Below are 27,137 nucleotides of genomic sequence, written 5' to 3'. Positions count from 1 at the left end.
AGGGAGGCCAGTAAATCCACTCATTCTTCTTCGAGTGCTTGCTCGAAGTGCATTCTATATTGGGGTGTGTGCTCGCCACATGCACCAGTGCTGCAAGTTTTTCCCTCAGCAGTATCCATAGGGGACCAGCTCTGGCGTGGTATAAGAGGCGCCGCCAACTCCCGCTCCCCCTCAGTTCCTTCTTGCCGCCAGTGATAGTGCTGGAAACGTCTGCTGCTTCAGCTAGCATTGATTCCTTCTCTGTTCGTGAGAACTTTGAAATCCTGTAAAATAGTTATACATAGTTACTAGTTTTCTTAGTTACCCTTAGTAGTAGTTCTCAAACTCTTTGTTAGTCCTGGACTTAGCTGGGGGTTGGGGCATGCCCCGGTCCCCAGGCTGTAAGCCCTGCGATCACTGCAAATGGCCTATGCCTGTCAGCAATCCACATACCAGCTACCTAAGGTGCTTAGACAAAGGGAACATAAGTGACAAGTGTCACATCTGCCTGTCCTTTAAACCTAGGATGAAGGAGGAGCACACAATATCCATTTGAAAGCACGCCTGATGGAGTCAGCACTCACTCTGGCACCAGAGCAGCGGTCGGACTCCGCACCAAGCACCGTGTGCAGTGCTCCCCCAGCGCTGTCCACGAGCCGGCACCGGTCTCCCTCCATGGCTCCAGTCAAGAAGCCAAACATGACTGTGAAGGGAAGATCTCTTACCTCCTGCGAGGGAAAGGAAAGGGCAGGGGGAGAGCCAACAACCGTATTGGGCAGCTCAACATCCCCCTTGGAAAGTCAGACCCCAGCTCAAGTAAAGCGGTTCAGCCCATCCCATGTGTTGCCTGTGACTCCAGATAGCAGTGCAGGCCCCAGCCAGCTTCAGGTGCGATCGACACCTGAAGCCCTTCAAGCAGCTCAGGAGATCCTGACACTCTCGGTGCCGCCCTCACCGGCTCCCGCAGTTCCTCAGTCTGGGGGAAAATCCATGTTTGGACCTATGTGCGTGTCCCCACATTAGCGGTTCCGTTCTCCAGCCAGCGTTCACCCATCTGCAGCCGCCACACCTCAGGATGGGAGAGGCAGGCTCAGCAGAGCCCTCTTCAGTCCCCGCACTGGGGGCACCAACTGAGGGACTTGACGCATATTTTGACAGTAGATTGGCACAGATAGTCTGAGGCACATGCCACCCAGCAAGAACTCCAGGACCAGCCCTGACCGTCTTCAAGGGCCCAGGACCGATCCTGGGACCGATTGGAGACCAGAGACTGCTGATTGCCGGGCCATCATCGCCCATCGCCAAAAGGAAAGTTGCCCTATTCAGGATGATCCTCCCGGCAATCAGCCTGTAGTAGCTCCCAGTCCTATTCGATGTCTCAGTACTGGTCAAGTAACGTGAGGCGTGGGATCGCCGGATTTCCAACGCAGATCCTCTGAATGCCATCCATCTCCAACAGCCTGACCAAGACAGTCTCACTTGGACAGGTCAGCTTCGGGATGCAGCAACTGGCACCGGTTGGACAAGAGCCACCACCCAGCCCAATCCTGGTCGCCCGGTACTGACCACTCCGCTGGTAGCTTCGGCTTAGAGTGAGGTTCTCTGACTGTGGGAGAACCTTCAGTATTGGCAGTGCTGACTACATTATCAGCACCAAAACCTATCCCAGGGCCCCAAGCGCAGTGGCTGGTGCCATGGTACCCATGAAACCCTTGGGGGTTCACTCAACCTTCCCAGGCTGCCTTATCAGTGTTGGGAGCCTCAGAGAGGCCAGCGGCCTCGGTATCTCCTCCCCCTCAGGTGCTTGAGACTTCGGGGGGTAGGACCCCACAGGTCCAAGAGGACCCAAGGGAGGAAGCTGCTGGACCACCAATGGACATGGAGGCTCCCGTGGCACTGGCATTGTCCTCGTCATTGCCAGGCGAGGCTATCACGGGCCCCCTCACCCAGTTCTTCAGGATGACGCCAAGGTGCACCAGGAAATTTTGAAGAGGGTCGCTTCTAACCTCGGGCTTCAGGCAGAGGAATTGGAGGAGCCCTCAGACTCTCTCTGTTTGATGTCCTCTGCTCCTTGGCTCCTTGGCTGTACCCCTTCATCAAGGGGTGTCCAAGATCACTCCAACCACCTTTCCCTCTTCCTCCCTGCATGGACAGCTATAACCTCAGACAATGGGTCTTCAGCACAGTGGAATAAGGCTATACCCTCCAGTTCCTTTCTACTCTCCCTTCCCACCCGCCTTCCCCATCCCTCTTCAGGGACCCCTCTCACAAGAGTCTCCTCATGCAGGAGGTAAAGGGATTACTACAGCTGGCTGCGGTGGATGAAGTTCCTCTTGAGTACAGGATCAAGGGGTTCTATTCCTGGTACTTTTTAATCTCAAAGGCCAAGGGTGGTCTACGGCCCATCCTGGACCTGCAAGACCTCAACAAATACCTAAAGAAGCTCAAGTTCTGCATGTTTCCTTGGCTTCTATTATCCCCTCCCTGGATCCGGGAGACTGGTATGCCACCCTCAACTTGAAGGACGCATACTTCCACACAGTGATCATTCAAGGACACAGACGCTTCCTCTAGTAATGGTGGGGTCCCACCATTACCAGTTTGTGGTCCTCCCGTTCAGCCTGGTGACAGCACCAAGAGTGTTTACCAAGTGCATGTCAGTGGTAGCAGCTTACCTCAGGTGCCAGGGTATCCAGATCTACCCGTACCTCGACAACTGGCTTGTCAAGGGCAGCTCCAGGTCTCAAGTCCAAAGGGATGTCGCGGTGTTTCAAGCTACGTGCCGCTCTCTAGGTCTATTGGTAAACGACAAAAAGTCGAAGTTAGTGCCAGTGCAGAGAATAGAGTTCATCGGAACGGTCCTCAACTCAACCTGCGCCGGGACGTTCCTGCCGCTGGAAAGGTTCCATACATTGATGAACCTCATTGTGGAAGTCTCCACATTCCCTCTGACTAGAGTCAGGGTCTGTCTGCGCCTGCTGCACCACATGGCAGCGTGCACTTACGTGGTCCGCCATGCCAGGCTCTGTGGCCCCTGCAACAATGGCTGGAGACAGTCTATTCCCAGTCCTGAGACCGCTGGAAAAGATCGTTACCTTTCCCCAGGCGATACTTACCTCACTATTGTGGTGGACTGACTGCAGAACAGTCCTGGAAAGGGTCCCTTCACACTCCATCGAGTTGGTGTTGGACGCCTTGGACCTCAGCTGGAGGGGTGCATATTGGCATCCTCCAGACTCAGGGGATGTGGTCCCCAGATGAAGCATGGTTGCACATAAACATCAAAGAGCTCCGAGCAGTCCGTCTGGCCTGCGGAGTCTTCCTGCCCCACCAAGTGGTATGAGTCCTAACGGAAACACAGCTTTGATGTTCTACATCAACAGGCAAGGGGGAGCACGCGCGTCGGCTCTCTGTCAGGAGGCGCTCCGCCTATGGGACTTCTGCATCAGCCATGAAATCCACCTGGAAGCTTGTCACAATCCCAGTGTCAAGAATACACTGGTGGACCAGCTCAGCAGGGACTTCTCTTCTCACCACGAGTGGTCGCTCCATCCAGAGATAGCCTGTATGAGCTTCCAAAAGGTGGGAAACTCCCCAAGTGGACCTGCTCACTACCAGACAGAACAGGAAACACCACCGGTTTTGCTCTTGGCAAGGTCTGAGCAAGGGCTCCCTCTCCAATACCTTCCTTCTGTCATGGTCAGGGAGCCTGATGTATGCGTTCCCTCCGATTCCACTTATCAGCAGGCAAAGATCAAGAGAGACAAGGCGCAGGTTGTCATGATCGCCCCAACGTGGCCTCACAAGCACTGGTTCAGCACGCTCATGAGCCTGTCAGCAGCCCCTTCCTGGCCCCTGCCCAACCGACCGGACCTGCTGTCACAGAACCACGACTGACTCCTACACCCCAACCTCGGGATCCTTCCACCTCTCAGCATGGATGCTGCGTGGCTGAACCTGGGGAAGCAGACCTGTTCGGAAGGAGTTCAACAGGTCCCCCTGGAAAATAGGAACCCCTCAACTAGACTGACTTACCTGGCTAAGTGGACTAGGTTTTCTCACTGGGCATCTGAACATGGCATCTCTCCCTCGCGTTCCTCCATACAGGCTGTCCTGGACTACCTGCTCCATTTGAGGAACCACGGCCTAGCACACTCTTCCACTAGAGTGCATCTCGCAGCTAACTCTGCTTTTCACCCACCAATCCAAGGACAGATGGTGTTTTCCCATAACATAATGATCAGATTCCTGATGGGGCTTGAGAGACTTTTCCCACAGGTACTGGCCCCTGTCCCACAGTTGGATCTTAACTTGGTCCTCTCTAGGCTCACTGGCCCGCCCTTTGAGACGTTGGGTTCCTGCTCCCTTTTCCACCTGTCATGGAAGGTCACGTTCCTGGTGGCGGTGACATCGGCGAGACAAAATTAAAATCTTGACCTCAGAACCTCCATACATGGTTTTCTGCAAAGATAAGGTCCAGTTGCAGTCCACCTGGCCTTCCTGCCAAAGGTGGTCTCCATCTTCCATATGAACTAAGACATCTTCCTCCCAGTGTTCTGTCCCAAACTGCACAAGACCAGTGAAGAGAGGCGTCTTCACGCCCTGGAGGTCCGGAGGGCCTTGGCCTTCTACTTAGAACGTACCAAGCCTTTCCATAAATCAACTCAACTGTTCATCGCTACAGCGGATAGGATGAAGGGTCACCCGGTGTCCTTGCAGAGGATTTCCAATTGGATTACCTCATGCATAAGGACCTGGTGGAGGTTCCGCCGCTGCCGATTGTCAGAGCCCACTCGACGAGAGCACAGGCATCTTCGGTGGCCTTCCTTGTGCACGTCCCTATTCAGGACATCTGTAGAGCCACAACGTGGTCTTCTGTTCACACTTAACCTCTCATTATGCCATCACTCAGCAGGCCAGGGACGACGCTGGGTTTGGCAGAGCTATGTTGCAATCGACACATCCGTGAACTCCTACCTACTTCCAGGGTTACTGCTTGGGAGTCTCCTAATATGGAACGGACATGAGCAAGCACTCGAAGAAGAAAAAACAGTTACCTTTTCCGTAACTGGTGTTCTTCAAGATGTGTTGCTCATGTTTATTCCATATTAGGAGACTCCCGGCAAGAAGGTACTGTGGGCGTGTGGAGTCGGCGACACCCCTTATACAGCGCCATCTGGGCACCACTCCAGTGGGCTCCAGAGCCGGTCTCCTACAGATACCACTCAGGGAAAAACTTCCAGCACCGGTGCATGTGGCGAGCACACACACCTAATATGGAATGGACATGAGCAATACATCTCGAAGAACACCAGTTACAGAAAAGGTAACTGTCTTTTCCTGTACAACAAATTCTACATGACCGAAATTCTGCTTCATTACTAGCATAACAGCCTTCATGATACAATCTCTCTGTTGAAAAGTTTTTTGGTCTGCTGTTGCCACTATTATAGAACTGTAATAAAAAAAAAACACACCACCAAAAAAGCCTTTAGTAAGATTCTTGCTTAAGATGCTGATGATCAAGGTATGTCATTTAAAAAACAACAAAACAAAGTTTTGTTCATCTTTCAAGAATGTATTTTTCTGATGACAAATACAACCCCTGAGTAACTTGTGAAATAACCAGCTCCCACAGCAGCATTAAATGCATTCCTTTTCTGTGAAGTATACAGGAACTGTTTATTTCTTCATGTGCTCAGAGGCAATCTGGATTTTCATTTAGCTAGTGCTGTGGCAAAGTGAAATAAGAGTACAGCATCCTGGTAGATTAATTAGGGGGAGTTATATTGTTTTATACTTGATCCCAATTTAGCAATGGCACATGAGATAAAAAAATCCATAGCAATATTTTTCTGAACAATCTATTTTTTAATTTAACATTGAGAAGCATAACTTATCCATCAACAATTCAGCTGTTTAGGGTGGCAAAAACTACAGTTTCTACATATTGTGCTACCAGGATTAGTGTTTTGAATTCACTATACCATCAAATATTTCCTTTTTGAATTGCAACAATATTTTGAGCAAGATATTTGTGTTAGGGCACAGATTTATTTTTTTAATGTTGTTTTAGTAGTATTACTTTTTAAATTATCAGATAAAATATGGCCATTGTATTACTGCCAAACTCTAATCTTGGCCTTAGTTAGGGTCAGACTGCTTACTCTGTACAGTGCCCTGCATTGGGAGCAGGCTGCAGAATCAGAGACTTAGATGGGGCTCCAGGAGAGATTGTGCTATATGTGACATAATCCATTTTAAAGCTATCCAGCTTGAGGGAAATGTGCTTGCTATACCATCTTATACAATGGTACAGCCTGCTTCCCACCATGCACCCAGCCAGCTCTACTATCTGGATACAGAAGGGGTGAGAGCATAGTCCTTGTCTGACATTTGGGTTGTCTTGTCCCTTGGGGATATTAAGGGGGATATTAAGGGAGTGCTGACTTTGTGAGTGTCACTAACACTTATACAGGGGGTAGGAAGGGCAAGAGACACGTCCTCCTTGAACTTACTCTTTCATTGTGTGCCCTGTAGAAGGGGCCAAGGATGAAATAGACCTTAAGATTAATAAAGGGCATGATCCTGCTCAAATTTAAATCAATTTCCAATGGCTTCCATATGAGCTAGATCAGGCCAAAAATAGTTTGACAGTCAAAAGTGATACACTTAGACATTAAATATGATTACATGCTAGTATGCCAGCCTTAATTTATGCCATAAAACTAATTTAAGATGCTATCCTGCAGTCTGTAACAGGGAATATTGTTACTGAAATCAAATAGCAGTGCAGGATCCTGCCCCTAATTGTCACCATCTCCCTTCAGCTTGTATTTATAAAACTAAACTAGCCATCATCTTCTTGGTCACTCTTCAAGAAGAAATGCAGCTGTCTTGATACTTTTCTTTCTCTCTCAGAAAAGAGCTGTTATTAGCCCAGCTGTTAAGATAATTTAAACCCATGCTGTCAAATAAATTGACCATGCAGTTTCTGAGGTTTGCTTCATTTAAACTTTTAAAAACTAGCCTTAGGGACTTCTGAGTTACTGTATAAACTAAAATTTCACTGTTTTGACTTATTTTAAACATATTACTGACTTCTTTCATTCTGTTTGGACATTTTACACAAGGTAGTTACTACTATATCACAGCATTTCATTTTTGTTTTCCTCTATATAACAAATCTCAAAGCCTAGTGCATTTCTGCTATGCAACTTTCTGCTACACACAATGTAGCACAATAATTCTGTATGCTGAATAACGGACCGTTTTGCTTGCAGACTTGGCAAGTCCATATTTTACTTCCTGTAAAACTGGAAGCTAGAGTAGCTAACTGAACTTTGGCTCTGGGTGTGCTATGTATTGTAATTATTCTGTGAAACAGTTGGTCTGGGAAAGGAGAATAAGGAGGGCATCAAAGCAAACATGCTGCCTGTTTAGTGGAGCAGGACTCAGCTGGAATCAACTATGGCAATGTAGGTCAGGCTTGAGTACATCATTTTGTAAGTATGAATTACAAATCATTGTGGTCAAATTACTTGTGGGTCAATTGGGCTAATGTTTATATATTAGTGCAGAATGCACAATAGGAGGATTCCAACCAATTGTAGCCTAGAAGAATCAAATAGCATTTTACAAAGACACTGAAGTACAGATTAAGTACACGCCCAATCTTCCATACAGGCTGCTCATTCAAATAAATATTCACTTTTTAGAACAATTGTTTCTGATCAATGGAAAATTGCAAAAGGCAGCAGCAACACTGAACTTGCTTGAATGGCCATCATGGTGGTAGACTACACTTAGAATAATGACAAAATCCATTTATTCCCTCATTGTCGTCTATTCTTTACATTATTCCTTAAATTTGACTTGTTAAAATCTGTCATGTGCCTGGAATGATTTATCAGTATCTTTATGAAGCCCAGGATTGGGAACATCTCTAAATTCCCAGCCCTGTCAATATCTTCCTGTTTGCAATGTTGTATCCCTGTTGGTCCCAGGATATTATAGAAACAATGTGGGTAAGGTAATATTTTTTATTGGACCAAATTCCGTTGGTGAAAGAGACAAGCTTTTGAACTTAAACAAAGTTTTTCTTCAGGTCTAGGGAAAAGACCACCCCCCTGAGCGACGAAAGTTACATCGACTTAAAGCAGTGTCTACACCATCGTCGGTGAAAAATCTGATAGGGCTCTAATTCATGCCTTGTTTGAATTGCAACTCCTTTAAGTGAAGCCTCTAGATCTCTTAGGGATCAAGGAACACGGCATTTCAATCTAATTAAACCAGTTTCAGCAATTCGCCAGTTTCAGCTTTCATTTAGAAAACCTCAGTTATTTAACGTGGAATCTCCACTTTGGGTACGTCTAGACTATATTGGCAGGTAGCAATCGATTTCTCGGGGATCGATATATTGCGTCTCATCTAGATGCGATATATCGATCCCCGAAAGCGCTCCCGTCGACTCCAGAACCCGTGCCGTGAGGACAAGAGGTAAATCGATCTAAGATACTTCAACTTCAGCTACGCTATTCACGTAGCTGAAGTTGTGTATCTTAGATCGATCCCTCTCCCCTAGTGTAGACCAGCCCTTTGAATAGAACTATCCCACATTTCTTTAGAATGAGGGTATATCTCAAAGAGTTGATCTATTTGCTGTAACTGAAATTTAGTTCAACTAACCTACCACCTTTTCTTCATATTCCTTTCATACCACAGGACAGGCAGCAGTATGTTAGAGCAGCCATAAGGCTACTTTAAATTGATGCTGGGGGCTGAACTGGCCCCAGTACTTCTGGGAACCATTGGAGCACAGAGGTGAATTAAACTAACTTTTGATCCCTCAGGTACTTCACTGATAAACATATATATATGAAGACGTTAGTTCTTTTCACTAACCAGTTCAGCTTCTATTCCATCTGTGTATGGGATGTTAGTGTAGAGAGCCTCTACATCCATGGTGGCTAGGATGGTGTTTTCTGGAAGGTCACCATAAGCAGATCCAGACTAACACGGCTACACTTCTGATACTAGTGTATCTTTGGGCATCTTTTGAATTCTGGGGTTTGGGCATTTCTTTCACTGGTCTCACTTTTTGTCTCATTGTCTTACATATTGTCATTCATTTAGTACTCAAATTCTGCAATTTATGTTTTGTAAGCACATTAGTTTGAGATCTAATGTGCAATATGCATGTAATAATGGTATTTTTGTATTAAGTACAAATTACTTTATTCAACTTTTAAAATGCTGTTTGTGGTTTCTTTCATTAACAATCCCAGTGAACATTTCTATTTTGAGTCTGTGGTGCATTTCATTTTCAGCAATATCTGTTCCCATTCTGCTAGCCCATATTTGCAAAGCAGTCTCGTATATTGCCTTATACTATTATGTATTTTTGCATAAGCAGGACATTGCCTCTGGAAATACAGTTTTTCGACAACTTTGGAACCACCTTCGTGCTTCATTATCCCAGCCTTTACATTTGTTCAACTTTTCTTTGAGGGATAGCTCAGTGGTTTGAGCATTGGCCTGCTAAACCCAGGGTTGTGAGTTCAATCCTTGAGGAGGTCACTTAGGGATCTGGGGCAAAAATTGGTCCTGCTAGTGAAGGCAGGGGGCTGGACTTGATGACCTTTCAAGGTCCCTTCCAGTTCTAGGAGATTGGTATATCTCCAATTATTACCTATTACCTTTCTTTTAGCTAATCTTGGTTTTATTTTAGCCAGCAATGTTGATTGCTGCTATACTTTTGTCTCTTTCTTATGTGTTCCCACTTGAATTTGTTTCAGTTTAGTGGCTTGACAAATTTGTATTGCTTTGTCTAGGATTAATCTTTTGTCCCTTAACAGCCTTTCACTTACTTAGGTACTATTAATAATCTCATAATAATCTAATCATGAATAAAGGGAACTCCCAGATTTCCAAAATAAAAACTGGATGTTAAGCCTAAAATCAGTTGCCAGTCAAATTCTTCACTGCTCTCATTTGTCCTATTGCATACTTGGTTTGAAAAAGTAGTAGTCATAATTTTAAGTCTTTGAAAAAATGCAAAATACTTAACATTTTTTCATTAGGGCATCAAAATCACGTTGTTTTCCATCTTGAACTGAAAGGAATTGTGTACCCAAGTTCTTGCTTACAATCAGCCTTTCTTTTTCAATCAGTGGTGCTTCTGGCAGGCAGAGTTGTAGGAAAGACATCTTAAGAAGTTTGCTGTGTGGCCAGTGTTATGTGCTGGGGCATTAACATCTGATAGCTGGCAGCCTGGACTCAGTTTACTGTGAGCCCCTCTGGAAAACACAAAACTAGATCTCTCCTGAAACCTGACCGTCTTTCTCCAGTTCCAATCATCATACTACATAGTTCAGAAGGATTTGTAATCATGGAGTGGCTTATGTCATCACCAAGAGAGAAATGAATGGACACAAGTCCATGATAGTCTCTCAATACAATATGCACATATTTCCTATAACTGCTTTGAACAAAGATGAACAAACACAGGGAAAGCCTGAATGTACAAGCTCATACAATAGTGAGAGCTTGCTCACATTAACAGTCCCACTACAGCCAATGGGACTACTCATGTAAGTACTTACCAACATAAGTAAATGTTACACAACGGTGGCACTAAAAATAGCAACAACTCTTACACAGACATATTACTATTTTCAAGACTCCAGACAAGAGAGCCTAGAGCTAAAATTCTCTAGCCAAATTGCTTTTCTCTCTCTCTCTCTCTCACACACACACACACACACACACACACACACACACACACACACACACACTCTGTCTGTCTGTCTGTCTGTCTGTCTGAATCCCTCTCCAACATGTTACAATCCTCTCTTGAGTGGAAAAACTTTCAGTCAGAGTTACCCTCTCTTCAGCCAGGGGTATTTTTCACTCAAAGGCACCTTGACCTTATGGTTGCCTGGTTTTTAAAGGTTTTGCCTGGGTTAGACAGTGTACACATTTTTTTAAATATAGAAATTGACATAGATTAGACCAGTTGTTCCATTGAATCCAGTATTTGGTCTCAGAAGAAAATGCAACTTAGCTCCATAGTGGACAATATGGAATAATGTGACAATATGAGAATTTTCTTCCTAACATCATCAGTTAGTGGTCTACAAGTTTTGCCACCTCATCTTTTCCCATACCACTTGTAAATATAAACGCCGCCAATTCTAGAGTTTAACATTTTGCCACATTGAGAACTGACTAGGGTTAGAGGACACTAGATAGGGTGGGATCTGAGTTACTACAGAGAATTCTTTCCTCGGTGTCTGGCTGGTGAGTCCTTGCCCACATGCTCAGGTTTAGCTGATCATCATATTTGGGGTCGGGAAGGAATTTTCCTCCAGGGCAGATTGGCAGAAGGGCTTTTTTCGTCTTCCTCTGCAGCGTGGGGCATGGGTCACTTGCTGGAGGATTCTCTGCACCTTGAAGACTTTAAACCACAAGTTGTGGACTTCAATAGCTCAGACATAGGACAGCGGTTTGTTACAGGAGTGGGTGGGTGAGATTCTGTGGCCTGCGTTGTGCAGGAGGTCAGACTAGAAGATCATACTGGTCCCTTCTGACCTTAAAGTCTATGAGTCTATGACTATTTAATTTTCCTCTTACTGTGTTTTAAATAGTTTCTAACCCTTGATAATGCTTTCTCTCACATCCTATGACTACTCAGTTTCCTTAACCTCTTGTAAAGGACTTTAACAAGGTTTTTGAGAGTCTAAATGAACTTTATCATCCAATTCTCTTTTTCCTCTATTTTGTTAACACACACAAAGAAAACTAGTAAATTAAAAAGGCACAGCTGACTTTTACAGAAGCTGAGCTTGCTTGTTACTATCAAATCATGTTCATCTATGTATTTAAGAATTTTATTTTTAATTACCATTTCAATCAGTTTTCCTGGGACTGAAGTAAAGATCTCTGGCCTGTAATTTCCAGGATCACTCTAATGCCATTTTAAAAACAGGCACAACATTTACCACTCTCCGGTCAACCAGGACAACGGATTTAAATGAGATTGCATATTTTTGTTAGCAGGTTAGCCACTTCATTTGTGAGTTCTTTCAGAACTCCAGATTGAATATTCTCTGGTCCTGGTTCCTAGTAATATAGTGTCTCATATTTATTCCTGCATCTATTCTTTTGACACACCATTCTGACAGTAATTCTTCTTTATTACTTGAAAAGAGTGTTTGGGGTGGGTCTATTCCCAAAATCCTCAGCAGCGAAGGCAGAGGGAAAGAAAACATTTAGCTTTTCTGGAGTGTCCTTCTCCTCCTTAATTGCTCCCTTTTATTCCAGCAAACCCACTGATTCTCTCAAAGATTCCTGACTCGGATATACTTAAAGACTTGTCATTTGTTTGCCTTTGGCTAGTTGTTCTTCAAATTCTCGTTTAGCCCTCCTAAATTTCATCATATGCTATACCAGCCATACTTTATTATCCTCTCTGTTGGGCTGGATTTCCAATACCTATGTGGTTCAAATAACCCCCGCAAATTTGCCATTTACCCACACTTTTTTGAAGCATACAGTATACTGCTTTAAAAAAAGAAGTTATGTTTTTGAAGCAGGTCAGTCTATTGTTAATATATTAGCTTTCCTATTCAAGTGCTTCAAACAATTACTATTCTTTCTATATACTTGCATACAGCATGGCACCATTCTTCAGACTGGATGGCTAAGGAAGGACCTTTCAAACTTCATAAACACCGTCAGCCACAAGACTCACTGCACCTATCAAGACTGGACATGCCATACATACAAGACTTCTGGACTCTGCCAGGCTAGAGAATAAACTGAAAATATATTTATTTGTTTTGTTTTGTTACTCTGTGCAGTCAGTTATTATTCTGTCATGTACATATTTTCATGTATTCCATGTTTCTCTTCACAACACAATGTTCCTAGCATGCACAGAAAACTGATTTTGACAAAAGACTTTCAAGAGATAAAGCTTGTAGTTTTTCTCTCCTATTTGTATTTACTTATTTTTCAAGGATACAAAACTTGTTGGTTACAATTTGTACAACTTTGGAGATGAAGTGGCATTGACCACTGTCAGCAGACAGGATACTGGGCTAGATGGACCTTTGGTCTGACCCAGGGGCGGCTCTAGGCACAGCGCGCGCAGCGCCCAGCAGGGCATCATGGGAGGGCGCGGCATTTTTGAGGTTGAGCTCCCGCCAGCGCATGAGGTCCGCGTCCCGCTCGGCCGGGCCGTGCAGGCATGCCGCATGCAGGGCGGGAGCGAGCACCCCCCCCGCCCCCAGGATCCCCCAGGAGCCGAGAAGAGGGAAGAGGGGACCGGGGGGGCGGGCTGGGAAGGGCTTGGGCTGGCGGGCAGCTGGCTTTGGTATGGTCTGACCCAGTATGGCCGTTCTTATGTTCTTAAGACAAGTTGGCTGAGGCTTCTTCCAGATAAACAGAAGTTATGCTGGTGAGATGAAGGAAACAAACTTTAAAAAGTGTTAGAGGAGATTGCTTGCCTTTTGTTACTCAGTTTTGCAACCTGGAGTATTGCAAACTGCTTCTGCATGCCCAGCTAGAAGCAGTAGCTGACAGTGCTTTTTATCAACACATGTGTCTAAACTGTTGTTGCTGTACGTAAATAATCTTTTAAAGATTTACCCATCCAGGGCATAAAGTATATCGAGTAACTCTCATAAAATAGAAGAGCAGAGTAAAAGAATCAACATTCAAAACAAATAGGTGGGCCAAATGTGAATAAAAAGCTCCAGCAGAAACTGAAAAGGCAACATTTGTGTGTTTATTGTGTTGTCAAGTTTTACCAAACCTTTTCACTCTAATAGAGAACGGCAGCAAATATGGTTTTAAAGAGACTGACTTGTGGGAAGGCATCTTCAGTATCGGGGCAGAGAGTCAGGAAAGATCAGCAACATCTGAGAAGGCGGCAGGTTTCTTGAGGGAGAGTGGATTTCAGAGCTATCGAGAGAGTCTGTGACTCCAGCACCAAATGTATCCACTCCCCACCCCCAGCCTCCTCATCTGTCCTAATCTACAACCCCCAGAACCTTCCCTGAAAAAAATAGTCTAAGAGATTTAGGAGACAGATGTCTGTAAATAGGACTAATGACACCACTCCTATAAGGATTTTTATGAGTGCTGGAGGTAGGAGTTCTATGTAATGGGATACAAGCAGTATGCCTCTGAAATAATTTCACAAATGCGCTGAAACAAACAATGGTAGACTAAAATAGTACAACTCCTGAAGCACTAAGTTTTTAAAGGAAACCAGGAGAGCCAAATCAGTCTTTGTTTCTTCTGTGGGCACAAAATGAAAATACACTCTACTTCTCATTTTAGAAATTTGTGCTGAGGGCAAGATCAATATCAGAAAATTGATTCTTCAAATTCCTCTTAACCAAAGATCAGTCTGAAGAAAGCATACTGAGAGAAGCCTGAAGTGCAAAGGTTGCTTCCCCCCTTTAAAAAGACCTACTACAGCAATATTTAAAAACACTGCAGTAGTGCTGTTGTAAACTGGTAATGTTTTGGACCATTGTGCGAGTATTTTCTCCTAGGAGGATTACTTCCAAGAACATGGAATGAGTAGGTCATGTTGTTGCAGCAGCGCTTCATTTGGCTACCAATACATTAAATAGTTTAAAGTTTTATTAGGTTTACTGGACTACCTCATAGTCTCAGCCTATTTGGAGATGAAATACCCATGCATCAGGGTTAATCAGAAACAGCTAATTCTAAATCTATGCAAATAGCAGCGCCGGTAACTCTTTTTAATATTAACAGGAGTTATGCCTCTGCATTGAGAGGAGATTATATTACCCAGAGAGGTTACTTTAACCCCAGAACTCTGTGGAAGGGAAGCCTATTAAGCAGTTGTAATCCATTTTCTAATGTTCCTGTTCTTTTGAAGTACAACAGTCCATAGGCACTAAGTAAATTTCCTGAAAAACAGAACATTCTCTGCTTTCTTTTCTGATTGTCAGATATTTCTTTTGGAATCAGTCTAAGGACAAAATCCTTTACTCAAGGCAGTGGTATTGTTGCTTGAGTAGAAAACTGCAAAATGTGACCCTAAGGGCCCAATCCTGAGAGGTGTTAAGATCCTTACACAGAGAGCTCCACTGGAAGTGCCCTGCAAATGGCAACAGGTTTATAAGGCCAACGCAACCCAGGAACTCTACTACATATTGTTGAGCATTGGCAGTTCAACTTTTTACATATGTATCACATTCAGTGTCTGATCCAACATCCTTTGAAGTCAATAAGAGCCTTTCCATTGACTTCAAAGGGCTTTGAATCAGGCTTTTAAGAGCACTCCTGTAAAAAAAGGTGCTGTGATTGTCCATTCCCTATTCCCATTGGCTCCAGGGAGTTTGAATTATGAACCTGTTGACATTCAGGAGATTTCAGTGGTTTCCAGGGGAGCTGAGGATGCTCAGCACCTCAAAAGATCTCTGTATACAGAGCCTGATACTGATCTTTTAGATCAAATTTGTTTCCCTTTAGGAAACACTTTCTCCCATAACATAATTTTCTATTCTTAATACACCAAGTGCAGCACCCTTGTTGCATACTGCTGTAATTTACAAAAAGTGGATAAGGCAGAAGCCTCCCCTCGGGAAGAGATTTTTAGAAACAGCCTTAAACCAAACAAACAGAGGAAAGTGAAAATTATTACTGATATTATTTGTTCGGGGTGGTGCCAACGGACTCCAGTCAGGGACCAACCCACTGGACTAGGCATTGTACAATCACAGAATAAAAAAATAATCCCTGCTCCAAAGAGTTTACAATCCAAACAAAAACACTTAATTTTAAAGCTTGTTTATAATCAGTCTTGACAGTACACTGCCTCTGCTTTTGTCTGTGAGGTTAAAACACATTAATTCCAGATCAGAAATGAGGTTTTAATTAAAATTTGGGTCCTCCTTTTCTAAGCATAGATTTAAAAAGAAGCATAGAACAAAGATACAGTAAAATATGCCTAATATGATCATACCAAAATAAGAATGCAATAACAACATGCTATTATAAGTGCCTTTCAGACACCAGGCAACTTCCATTCGGACTGGAGGGCCCACCAGATCAAGCCTTAATATTGTACTCATAATTCTCTCTATTCCTGGCCACATGGGGTTAATTTGCTATCATGAAATACAATATAAAACATGTGCTTCAAATCCACACAACTATTTACACTTAATAAACACTACACTGTAATTATGCACAGCTCCTCACTGTCGACTGCACGCTGGAGACTTAAGGAGCATCAAGTTGGCTCATAAAGAGGCATTCCCAGCAAGTGCTAACAAAATGCCTCTACAGAGGAAGAAAACCCACTGTTGTGAAAGCTAAAGAAAAGGAATTTTAGGGGTGGAAGGTGACTAGATAGCTCATCTATTTCCAGCTCCCACTTTGAATTAGAACATTTTTTCTTAAGAGAATCCTTCACTGTCTTAAGGTTTCTACTGTCAAGTGTATGCACTTAGTTTTCCTATTAAATACCACTGTTTTAATTTATAAATTATTTCTTCAAATTTTTATAATTCAGGCATAGGTGTCCATCTAGAGCATCCCAAACAATTATAAATCACAGTATGCATATATCCACCTCAAGCCCATAGCCTCTCCCACAGCCTCAGAAGAGAAGGGGAAAGATTGACTTTGCATCATGCCTGGAATCTTAACAATCTCAAACTCTGGCAGACCATTGGGGGTAGAAAGTTCCCAAACATAGGACCTCTCACAGAGATCACCTTGCCCACGTCTCCCCCTCATTTATACTGAGGGAGCTCCAGTTTGAGCCCTTCTACTGATCTCAGCTGTGGCAGTATACTGCACAGAGAGGAAAAGTTTTTAAGATAGCCAAGTCCCAAACCATTTAGGGCTTTATAAGATAAAACCAACAACATGAATTGAAGCCAGTGCAAATCACGGCACACTAGTGCAATGTGCTCTCCCAACGTGCAGCTCTATTTAATAAGCACTCTGCACTAGCTTCAGCTTCCAAATGGTCCAAAGGTGTAGTCCCATGCAGAGGGCATTACAGTAATGGAATCTTAAGGTGACAAAACCATGCTTAATTGTGGCAAGAAAAGGTTGCACGCTTTTTCCAAGCATATATTACTCCTGGGGGGATTCTGCACCAAAAAATTTAAAAATTCTGTACCAAAAAATGTAAAAGTCTGCAAAATTCTGCAAACGTTATTTGTCAAAATAACACTACATAACCACACCAGTTTCAATTATTTTGGTAATTTATTTAAAAATACCTGCCAGCAAGTATGTCTGTAATAATACAGACACACAGAATATTCTCCCATGAGTACAGAGTTAAAGAAACCCCTACGACAACCCAGTTCCTGTTTCTCTGCCCCTTTCCCACTCCCCACCTGAGCCCAGCCAGGTGGCCATACACCCACAACCCCTACCCCTCAAGCTCAGCTGTGGGGGACCAGATACCTGCACCCCCTCCCTCCCAAAGCTCAGCCATGCCACCCCCTTGCCCAGACACCCACCCCTCCCCTCCTAGAGCCCACGGATTCAGAGGGAGAAACTGCCTGATGCTTGGTCCTAGGCTTGCACAGAGTCTCCTATGCGCCGCCCCCTCCTTCCCTCAGGGCATGCTGGGAACTGCAGCTGTGAGGAAACCACTAGCTCCCTCCCCGTTCTCCCCAGCAGTGGCTTCTATGTGCAAGGTAGGCTATGCTGAGTCCAGCATTCCCTAGTGGTGGCTAGCAGCACTGCAGGTGGAAAGGAAATTCTGCACGCACAACATTAATTTCTGCAAAATTCTGCATTGTGCAGTGGTGCAGAATTCCCCCAGGAGTAATATATAGAAAAAACACTCTTGGCCATATCTTCTATCCAAGCATCTAAGAACTGCCTAGAATCTAACATCATGCCCACCTGTTTTACAAATGACTATCACATTCTGTATGTGAGGGGGCACTAATATAAATTCTGTCAACTGTTTGGCTGCTTACCCTGGCCCAACATCATTCCATAGCGCCTTTCATTTGAGTATCTCAAGTGCTTTACAAATATTGATTATCCCTCACTGTGAGGAGTAAGGGACCACTTCACCTGTCACTGAAATGCCACTAATGCTGGGGTGGAACACAACAATTTGCAGTAATGCTACACAAAACATGTATGACTGTCCTGACTTGAAGGAGTTTGATCAGAGAACAGTGTTTGAAAGAGTACCACTGCTTCCCTGACCGTGCCATCAAACTGACCTCTGTAAAAACAAAATAAAACAGCATTTAACATTTTAACCTCATCATTTAACTCATTAATCTCACTTTGACCCGTATGTTAACACCTCACTTCTACCCATCGATCTGATCAAGGTCTTTTGATTTCAGAAAGAGAATATTTGCTTATTGGAGAATACCCAGTGTATAGCTCACAATAGCAGGCAGCTCTACTCCTTCCTGAAGTGTTGCTTAATTTTTCTTTTTCTTTTTCCTGAATTACTCTGTTGAGCTCGAGTAACAAAAATCCTCTTGTAGGAGAATTTTTATTTGGGGTTTCTCTTAATGTGGTGAGATCTTGCTCTTTGTTGCCCACAACCCCTTCCCAAGTCCAGAAGGATACACTAATTATGACAGACACTAATTTCCTCCTTTTATTTATTAGTGCCCTAGTTGGGTGAAAGCAGCAAAGAATCCTGTGGCACCTTATAGACTAACAGACGTTTTGCAGCATGAGCTTTCGTGGGTGAATACTTGCATCCGAAGAAGTGGGTATTCACCCACAAAAGCTCATGCTGCAAAACGTCTGCAAAACGTCTGTTAGTCTATAAGGTGCCACAGGATTCTTTGCTGCTTCTACAGAACCAGACTAACACGGCTACCCCTCTGATACTAGTTGGGTGAATGCTGCAGGTGCAAACTTAACAGTTCTGAGTTTGCACTAATATATTCCTCTCGCTTGCACACAGGGGAGTTACTGCCCAGTACTTCAGTGCGCACTGCTATTCAGATCTCCTTAGTCCAAACTGCAAGGCACTGCAGACATGCCTTAGGCCACAAGCTAATTATCCCGGGCAACTAATAACATTTCTCTGTTCCTGACTGAAGCCAGAGTTCATAGAGTAGTTATTGTGCTTTGGTCAGCTACTTACTTTTTCTCCAAATTGTTCTTGACCACTTTAGTTCGCTGTAAGTTATTTATCAGAGGGGTAGCTGTGCTAGTCTGTATCCACAAAAACAACGAGGAGCCGGGCTCCTCGTTGTTTTTGTAAGTTATTTAAATATTCAACTACCCCTTACACCCTAGCTAGCTCAGCTGTCCAGTTTCCTACATCTGTTTCTCTTGTAGTGCATGCTCTCTGGAGTAATGACAGCAAACTTTCCTTTCAGTAAGCTAGTACTAAAAGAGACAGGGCTTCCTTCAAGGCTATCTATCTGGATCAATCAACAGAGACTGTGAAAGCAAGTTCACACCAGAGTATCAACATCATGGAGTACCAACACCTCTTGAATTTTGTCCTGGAGACATAGTTCATAAAAATCTTAGTTTTCATTAAAAAAAAAAAGTGTCTAGTCCTTGTGATTGCAGAGAAAATCTTGAAAGTGTGAAGCCTAAAAGCGTGAAGCTCAGAGGCTGTGATTTTAATATAGATCCTTTCCCCCAGTTCAGCAGCAAACCGAGTCCAAAGACTGGTGTTGGCTATGTGCCATGCCTTGTCCTTCTCAGACCAAGGAATGGGTGCCATGATGCAGGGCGTTGGAGGAGGATATGGGCGGGGGGAGGGAGTGGCCGAGGTAGGTCAGCAGAAACCCTCCAGCTCAAGAGCAAAAATGGGAAATGTCAATCAAAAAATGGCAGGCGAGGCTGAAGGAAAGACTGAAATGAGTGGGAGGGAACAAATGCATTTTACAAGAGTGGGATGGGAGAGAGAAATGCACAAAATACAAAGGAGAATGCAAGAGAAGAAAATTACCTGAACTGATTCATTTCACTGGGGACTCAGCCAGATAACACGTGAAGTTGTTTGTGTTTTATTTTTTGGTTACTGCACCAATTCAGTTAATAGTGACAGATTATTGGAGTGGTAGCTGAGACTCAGAAATAAAAATCTATTCTCCAAGATATTAGAATTTCCTTCCCCCCACAGATTCAAATGCTCCCCTCACCAGGAAAGAGAGAGTGCGCATACATACATACATACACACCCGCCTGTCTCTTCCACCCCCGCCCTCTCCCGCCACAACTCAGCTCTTACTAAATGCTTGTCAAAAAAACATGAGCTTTGAAGAATGCCATTTGGGCTATTTCAGGCCAAGTGAGAGTGAATGCCATAAAGAAAGGGCCCTCCCGAAGCCTCTTCAGTTTGAACATTGTATAAGGATAAATGCACCTCCACTGTAGATATAACTGTTCCATAAAGCACCAGTAATCAAACAACCGCTCCCCCCAGATGGAAAGTTTTTTAAAAGGTCAAACTATAATATTACTTTGTAAACAGCACAGGTCTAAGACTGCAGTGCTGAACAAAATGTACTTCTTTTAACATTTGATTCCAGTAGTTATCAGCTCAAGGATATTGAAGCGAGAGATTGTTGTTAATGACCTTCTGTATCTTATTTGATCTGAGCTGCCTTGTCCAAGGCCAGATAATGAAGTATACTTGTCCTTGATTTATTAGTGTGACTTGTATTAAATATACTCTTACTCACAATAGTACAGTAAGGATTTGAAAGTTCAATGTCTTATACTTTGTTCTTTCTAAGTAAAAAAGCATAAATCAGCATTGCAAACTCCCATTAATCCATAAAATACAAGTCTTTTAAAATATAATATAAAGCATGCTCCTGAGAACATGCCCAGTGGCTTTAGATTCAATATTCAGTGACACACTAATTGTTAAAACAAAATCTTTAAATCCCAGCATTCCTGCTATGTTTCAGACCTACATTTTAGCAGTGACTGATCAAGGAGTGAATGTCTGAGGGCAAGTCAACACTTAAAATGATGGTGTAGTTGTGCTGCTGTAGCGCTTTAATGAAGATGCTCTATGCCAACAGATCCCCCTGAGATGTGGTAGCTATGTTGATGGGAAAAAGTGTCCCACTGACATAGCACTGTCTATGCAGGGGGTTAGATCAGTATAACTACATCTCTCAGGGGTGTGACTTTTTCACACCCCTGAGGGACATAGTTTTACTGATAGAGGTCTGTAGTGTAGACCAGACCCAAGTCTCCCCTTAGCAGAGGTAATATGGAGAGCTCTCCCCTAGCTTTGTATAACTGCTTTGGCGTCTACATAATTGAGAGGCCTTGTCAAAGAAGTACCATGTTCCCTAATGATCATCACTATAATGTATTTTAAATATGACGGATTTTTAGCTTATTGTATTGCTTTCATTAATTGATTCATTATCTCAGTTGTATTAAAAATATTACTTTTCTGTGAGATCAGTCACTGCTGCCATACACATGGATTATTGCTTAAGAACTAGGGAATCCTTTATAGTATTACAATTAGATACCGGTACCTTTCATTGTTTTTTCACTTAATTACTAGTCTTTGTCAAACCAGTACCAGTGCAAGTTCATCGTGGGGCAGTCCACTGAAGTCACTGGAGATACCCCAGACAGGAATTTGCCTGTACTTCTCCCCACTTTACTACCAGACCAATGGACAAGAAATTATTAATGTCATTTGAATACAAAGCTAAACCAACTGGAATTTGCCAGTATCACTTACATTGCATAGAACTATTGTTGCAAAAAGAACTTGTTGCATCTTTATCATCTCTTGTATTAGTATTTTACAACCACAGCAAAGTTTTCTCATACTTCTTGAGTAAGGTCCATTTGGTAGTATCCAGCGTGTCTAATCAGCTGAAACAAAGAACATGGATTTGCTTGCTCTGCTTATCAATTAAAAGGTGACCAACAAAGAAAATTAAAGATGACTCAGCCATTACAGCCAAGGCACATTTGTGGGGCTGGGGCTTGGGAGGATGTAGACCACACACCCTGGGACGTGCATGCTTGGTGGGCAGGCCCCTCTTTACAGGGAAACCCCCATTGGGTGCTTCATGTCACCTGCAAGGGAAACAGAGATTGTCTGTCTATGGGCTGGAGCAGCCTGCCAGAGGCCCTACAGCCAGGAAGCTGCTCCGTGTCAAATTAGGCATCAACCTCTGTGAAGGCTGGAATTAAACAACACCCCTCCCCCCCAAGAACACAAACACAACATGTTTTATAGAAGACCTGTGACATGCCTTCTTTAGAGGCTTGACTATTGATTGGTATTTATGAGAGGCACTCAGATCCTGTGGTGATGGGACTATATGAGTATTTAGATAGATAAGAACCAGAGATAGATGGAAGTTCCACATGTACCTTAGAACAGTGCCTCACTCTATATCCAGGCAAATTAAATGAAGGTTAAGCTACATACGCCAGAAAGTCTCAATCAGATAACTGAGATTATAGACATTTTTACCGAGGCTAAAATATCATTGCTGTATAATTGAAATTTATTACACTGTTGTTTATCTCACATTTTAGATCTTTGTCCTCTGTTTCTGGGGCCCCAGAGTGAATAAATAACCCATTAATGTTCTACATTGCTCATGAAGATTCTAAAATTGAAAAAGCTAGCCCAACAGAAAACAGATAGGAATGATGTTTCTGTATGACATCAGAGTAATAATAGTAAGTTTCATTGTGGGCACTAACAACAAGTCTGCATGGGTATTACAGACATACATAAACCTGGAAAAGTTTTCACAAGCTGGGACAATTATTTTTAACTAAACAAAGTCAAACCTTTTAACACTAAAACCAGAGATGGAGGCTGATTGGCACTAACATCAGATTTAAAATCATCAGGAAGAAACAGTCAAGAGTCCTTGGGGGATAGCTGCATTTTGTAACAAACAATCCCTGCCTGTGCTACACACACTGAGGGAGTAGGAGGATAGAACAAAGGGAATGAGAATAAAAATCCTGCCAGTCAATCTCACCGCTTTTGGGAAACAGTACAACACTACATACCAAAATGCTTCAATTGTTTTTCTTCCCTTATTTCATTTCCATATGGTTTCATCATTTTCTTTCTTGGTCCATGGACTGGTTTCATATTATTAATTTACATTTATGGAGAATCTTTCAAAAGGTTTCACCAAAGTACTTCATAAACTGATATAAAACCTATCTAATAATATGTATTCATTATACAATAATAATAAAATTCATGTAGCACTTAACTGTTTCTTCAGTCTCCCATCCAACAACTACCCCACCTTGCTTAGCTGGTGAAATATTATGGGATCACAGCACAAGGTGAAATGGCTATACCAATCTCTTCCAACCCCTTTTGTTTCAAAGATCAGAGAAAAAGCAAATAAACTACTACCTGCATAGGGCATTCAATGGTCATTAAGCAAACGTATACAAGTTACTTACCATCTTACAAACAAAAGTTTTAATGAAGTCAATACATTACACAACAGCATCTGTGTAAAGCAAGAAAAGTTAGTGTTTCCAGACTTGGAACTGTACCAGAGACATTGCAGACACATTCACAGCTGGTTTTTTCTGGCCCCAATCTTGAGGTGACTGAACATTGAGCAGGTGGTGATCTGATGCTCATTTGTAAGTAGAACTCAGTTAAAGGAGAGAGGAGATCAAGTTGTTACAATTGTATTAAAGGTACCTGAATTTAATAGACTTAGTTACAGGTCTAATATAAAAGCATAGGTTTATTCATCTTAAAGGAGCTTTAGCAATAAGTATAAAAATGGTACTCCAATGCCATTGGCTCCATTTGACCTACTGTTATCTATTGATATAAATATCAGAAAAAGTAAGAGCTGACAATGAGATTTTCTATACAGTGAGTTCAGGTAGGTCTTCTGCCAATATTCTACACCTATTTACCTGTGTTTCACTAAAAACCTAACTCATACTGTAAATTCACTTAATCTATGGTTTATTTGACTCATTCTTGGTTACTGTCCTCTTTATTGAGTCTGTATGTGCCAAAACCAACAAATACTAGATATTTCTTGAGCATTTCAGTACAGATCAGTATTACTAATATTAATTTAAATTTTAAAATTTATTTTGTTTTAGGTGTTATTAATGCAGTTTAGAAAACTAGTGCATTTTAATAAAATAACATGCAAAATAACTCCCATTGACTTGGTCAAGGATTAGATCACTAACTTTATTACTTTGATTACTCAAAAAGAACTGTGAACATTAGATGTATTGTTCCCCATTCATGCTGTTAGACTAATTTTGAATTTAATTCAGCCTGAACAATGACTCCAGACTAGCCAGTTCTCCCTTCTGGTTCTTAGGCACTAAGCACAATCCTGTTATGTTGGAGGCGGCAACATTTCTAGGAAATATTAGAATTTTTTTTAAAAAAGGTATTTTCTTGAAATTTTTATATAATTTTCACTGAAAGTTAAAATACTCTAAAACACATGAAAGGCCAATTCCTCATGCTAGCCTCCAGCATGAGCAGCTGGGCTCAGCTCTGGGCAGATGCATGCTCGGCTGAAGAGGGGGGAATCTAACTGGCTGAAGTAGTTGTTTCTTCATTCCCCTGCCATGGTGGGGAGGGGAGGGGAAGGGGGAAATCAGAGGATTTGCTCAATGTTTTATCTTTGGCCCATTCCTACTTAGTCTGTCCTTATTTCCCCCACCCCTATGCATTGGCATACAGGGAGCTCCCAGGGGTCAGGATTCTGTGCAGTGTAATGGCCACCCTGTGCAGTCCCCTCCATTCATCATTGAGACCCTTCCAGTTTTATCGCCAAGGGATCCTCCACAGCCCAGGTGATAGGATCAGCATTTGCCCCATAATATTCCCTGTCCCTCCCCAAGTCCCTCACCAGACACAGAGAACGTGTGTCCTGCAAAACTCATTGAAATAAGCAGTTTGAGGGTTTATGAATCCATTTTGATGCTTTAATTGCAAACAAAACAGACATGAGAAATGGATAGAAAAGCTCAGACATAACCACACAGTCCGCTGGCCCCCATTCCTCCTCCCAGGAAAGTCAATGGGAGTTTTTCTGATGACTCCAGTGAGAGCAGGACTGAGATGCTCATTTTACTTATCCCTCAAGTGCATGTGAACAGTATTTTATGAAGAATTTTATATCAACAAATATTACAAGTAGTTTAATATGCACATTTATTCCCCGAAATAAGTCCCTCTCCACTCCATTCCCCCATAGTGAGAAAAAAACAGAAAGCATATCTTTCCCTAACTCCTGAGTGAAGCTTGATCCATAAAATTTAAATTGAAGTAACATAAAATAATATGGTACTGATCTGACATTCTAGTTAGTCTTATGCATCACCACTGTACATGGTCCATAACACTCTCCATATACTGTTCCCTCCTAGCAGATGCAGCATCTCTCATACAAAGTCTGTGGGATCAGTCTTGCTATCCATTTAATCTTTGTCAGAGTTTATGCATGGTCTTTCTAGTGTCCCTCTTTGCTGCCATTAGAATACAGCTGTACTCTAATAAGAGTGCCTGGAAATAGGCATTGTGGGGTCTATATTCAGTGTGTCGGTGATTCTAGACCAAAGGAGGTCAGTTTGTAAGGAAAAAGAAGGTTTCTTAAACTATCCTGCCTTGATTTTTCAAGTTCACAGTGGGCTCAGACAGTCAAAGCTGGGTTTTTCCCATTATCAGCTGTAAAGAATCTGCAGGCCAAGTTAGTAACACCTTTGCAATCCCATTGCCTTCAGTGCACAAGTGTGACAGATAGACCCTGTAACTTGAATTTAGTAAACTGTTCTGTTGATGTATAAGAACAGCTCAAGCCCTTTTAGGAACTGCAGAGCTCACAGGAGCAAAAAGTAAAAAAATAAATACAAAATTACTAAGAATAATTTTGATAATAAAAATAACCCTGAATATACCTAGAAGACAGATCTAATGAGTAAGCAGAGTCATAACAATTTTAGTGAGTCTCTTTTCAGAGTATAATCACACCTTAAATCAACACACGATAAACTGATAATTATCTGTTTCTTCCTTGGAGATTATTCCCTTTCTCACTGCAGAAAATGGAATGATTGACATAGGTGATTGGTCCTCATTAACAATAGTGACAATATTCCTATTACTTTGCCAAAAAATAAAAAATTTATTTTAGATGCATATCTCTTTACATAGAACATTACTAGTCAAAATACTAACCTTACCGTACACACAGTAAGAAAATGCAACTCAGAAAAGTAAAGAACCAGATGTTGTTGCGCTTGACTATTAAGAGATTTCAGTTACAATCATAGCTGGATGATTACATAATAAGAAAGATATTTCATACACCCCCAACCACCCATAAATTTCACTGAATTATGTGCTTGACTTTTGATTAAATCCTTATTTTGCTCTCCACTTCTCCCTGCCTCAGTATTTACTTTGCTCATCTCCCTTATGACCTCCACTGCAGGCTGCATGGATAGTTGAGAAAGTGTCTTCCTTTGAAAGCTATGTCATGCTTAGTCTCAGAACAAGAGGGGAGTAGTTCAACTGAAATGGGAAAGCATGAGTTCCACAGGGAGTTTATTGAAAAACTCTGCAGTGATATAGCCAGCCTCTCTGATCCCTATGCACCCCAGCAACAATGAATGAGTCACCTCCATGATACAGCCACTAGTTAGTGCACACAAATCCATCCCAACAAAATAATGTGGAAAGGGAATCTGTGCTAATGTAGATTAACATAGGGGGTGGGGGGAAAGAGGATGACCTATTTCCCAGAAAAGTCCCAGGAGAAAGTCCTTCTTCCATTTTCTATTCCCTAATTTCACAGTGGCCAGGATGGACAAAGTGCACGCACATCATAGAAGCATTTGCCATACCCCTCCCATTTTAATCTGTTCTTTGTTTGTTTGTTTAGAACAGGGGTAGGCAACCTATGGCACACGTGCCGAAAGCAGCACACGAGCTGATTTTCAGTGGCACTCACACTGCCCGGGTCCTGGCCACCGGTCCACGGGGCTCTGCATTTTAATTTAATTTTAAATGAAGCTTCTTAAACATTTTAAAAACCTTATTTACTTTACATAGAACAATAGTTTAGTTCTATATTATAGACTTCTAGAAAGAGACCTTCTAAAAACATTAACATGTATTACTGGCA

General features: G+C 42.6%; 1 long non-coding RNA gene across 1 annotated transcript; it reads right to left on the bottom strand.

Moving 5' to 3' along the window:
* Positions 1–208: 208 nt before the first annotated feature.
* On the bottom strand, positions 209–23,475 carry LOC120370850. Its single transcript, XR_005583991.1, has 3 exons — positions 23,422–23,475; positions 21,710–21,846; positions 209–263 (listed from the first exon to the last, which is right to left on the bottom strand). It is a non-coding gene; the product is annotated as an uncharacterized LOC120370850 (long non-coding RNA).
* Positions 23,476–27,137: the final 3,662 nt, after the last annotated feature.

The sequence above is a fragment of the Mauremys reevesii genome, linkage group 8, assembly GCF_016161935.1.
Source record: "Mauremys reevesii isolate NIE-2019 linkage group 8, ASM1616193v1, whole genome shotgun sequence".
Lineage (NCBI taxonomy): Eukaryota > Metazoa > Chordata > Testudines > Geoemydidae > Mauremys > Mauremys reevesii.
Note: the sequence above shows the minus strand (reverse complement) of the source record. Positions and strands in the feature narration are given on the sequence as shown.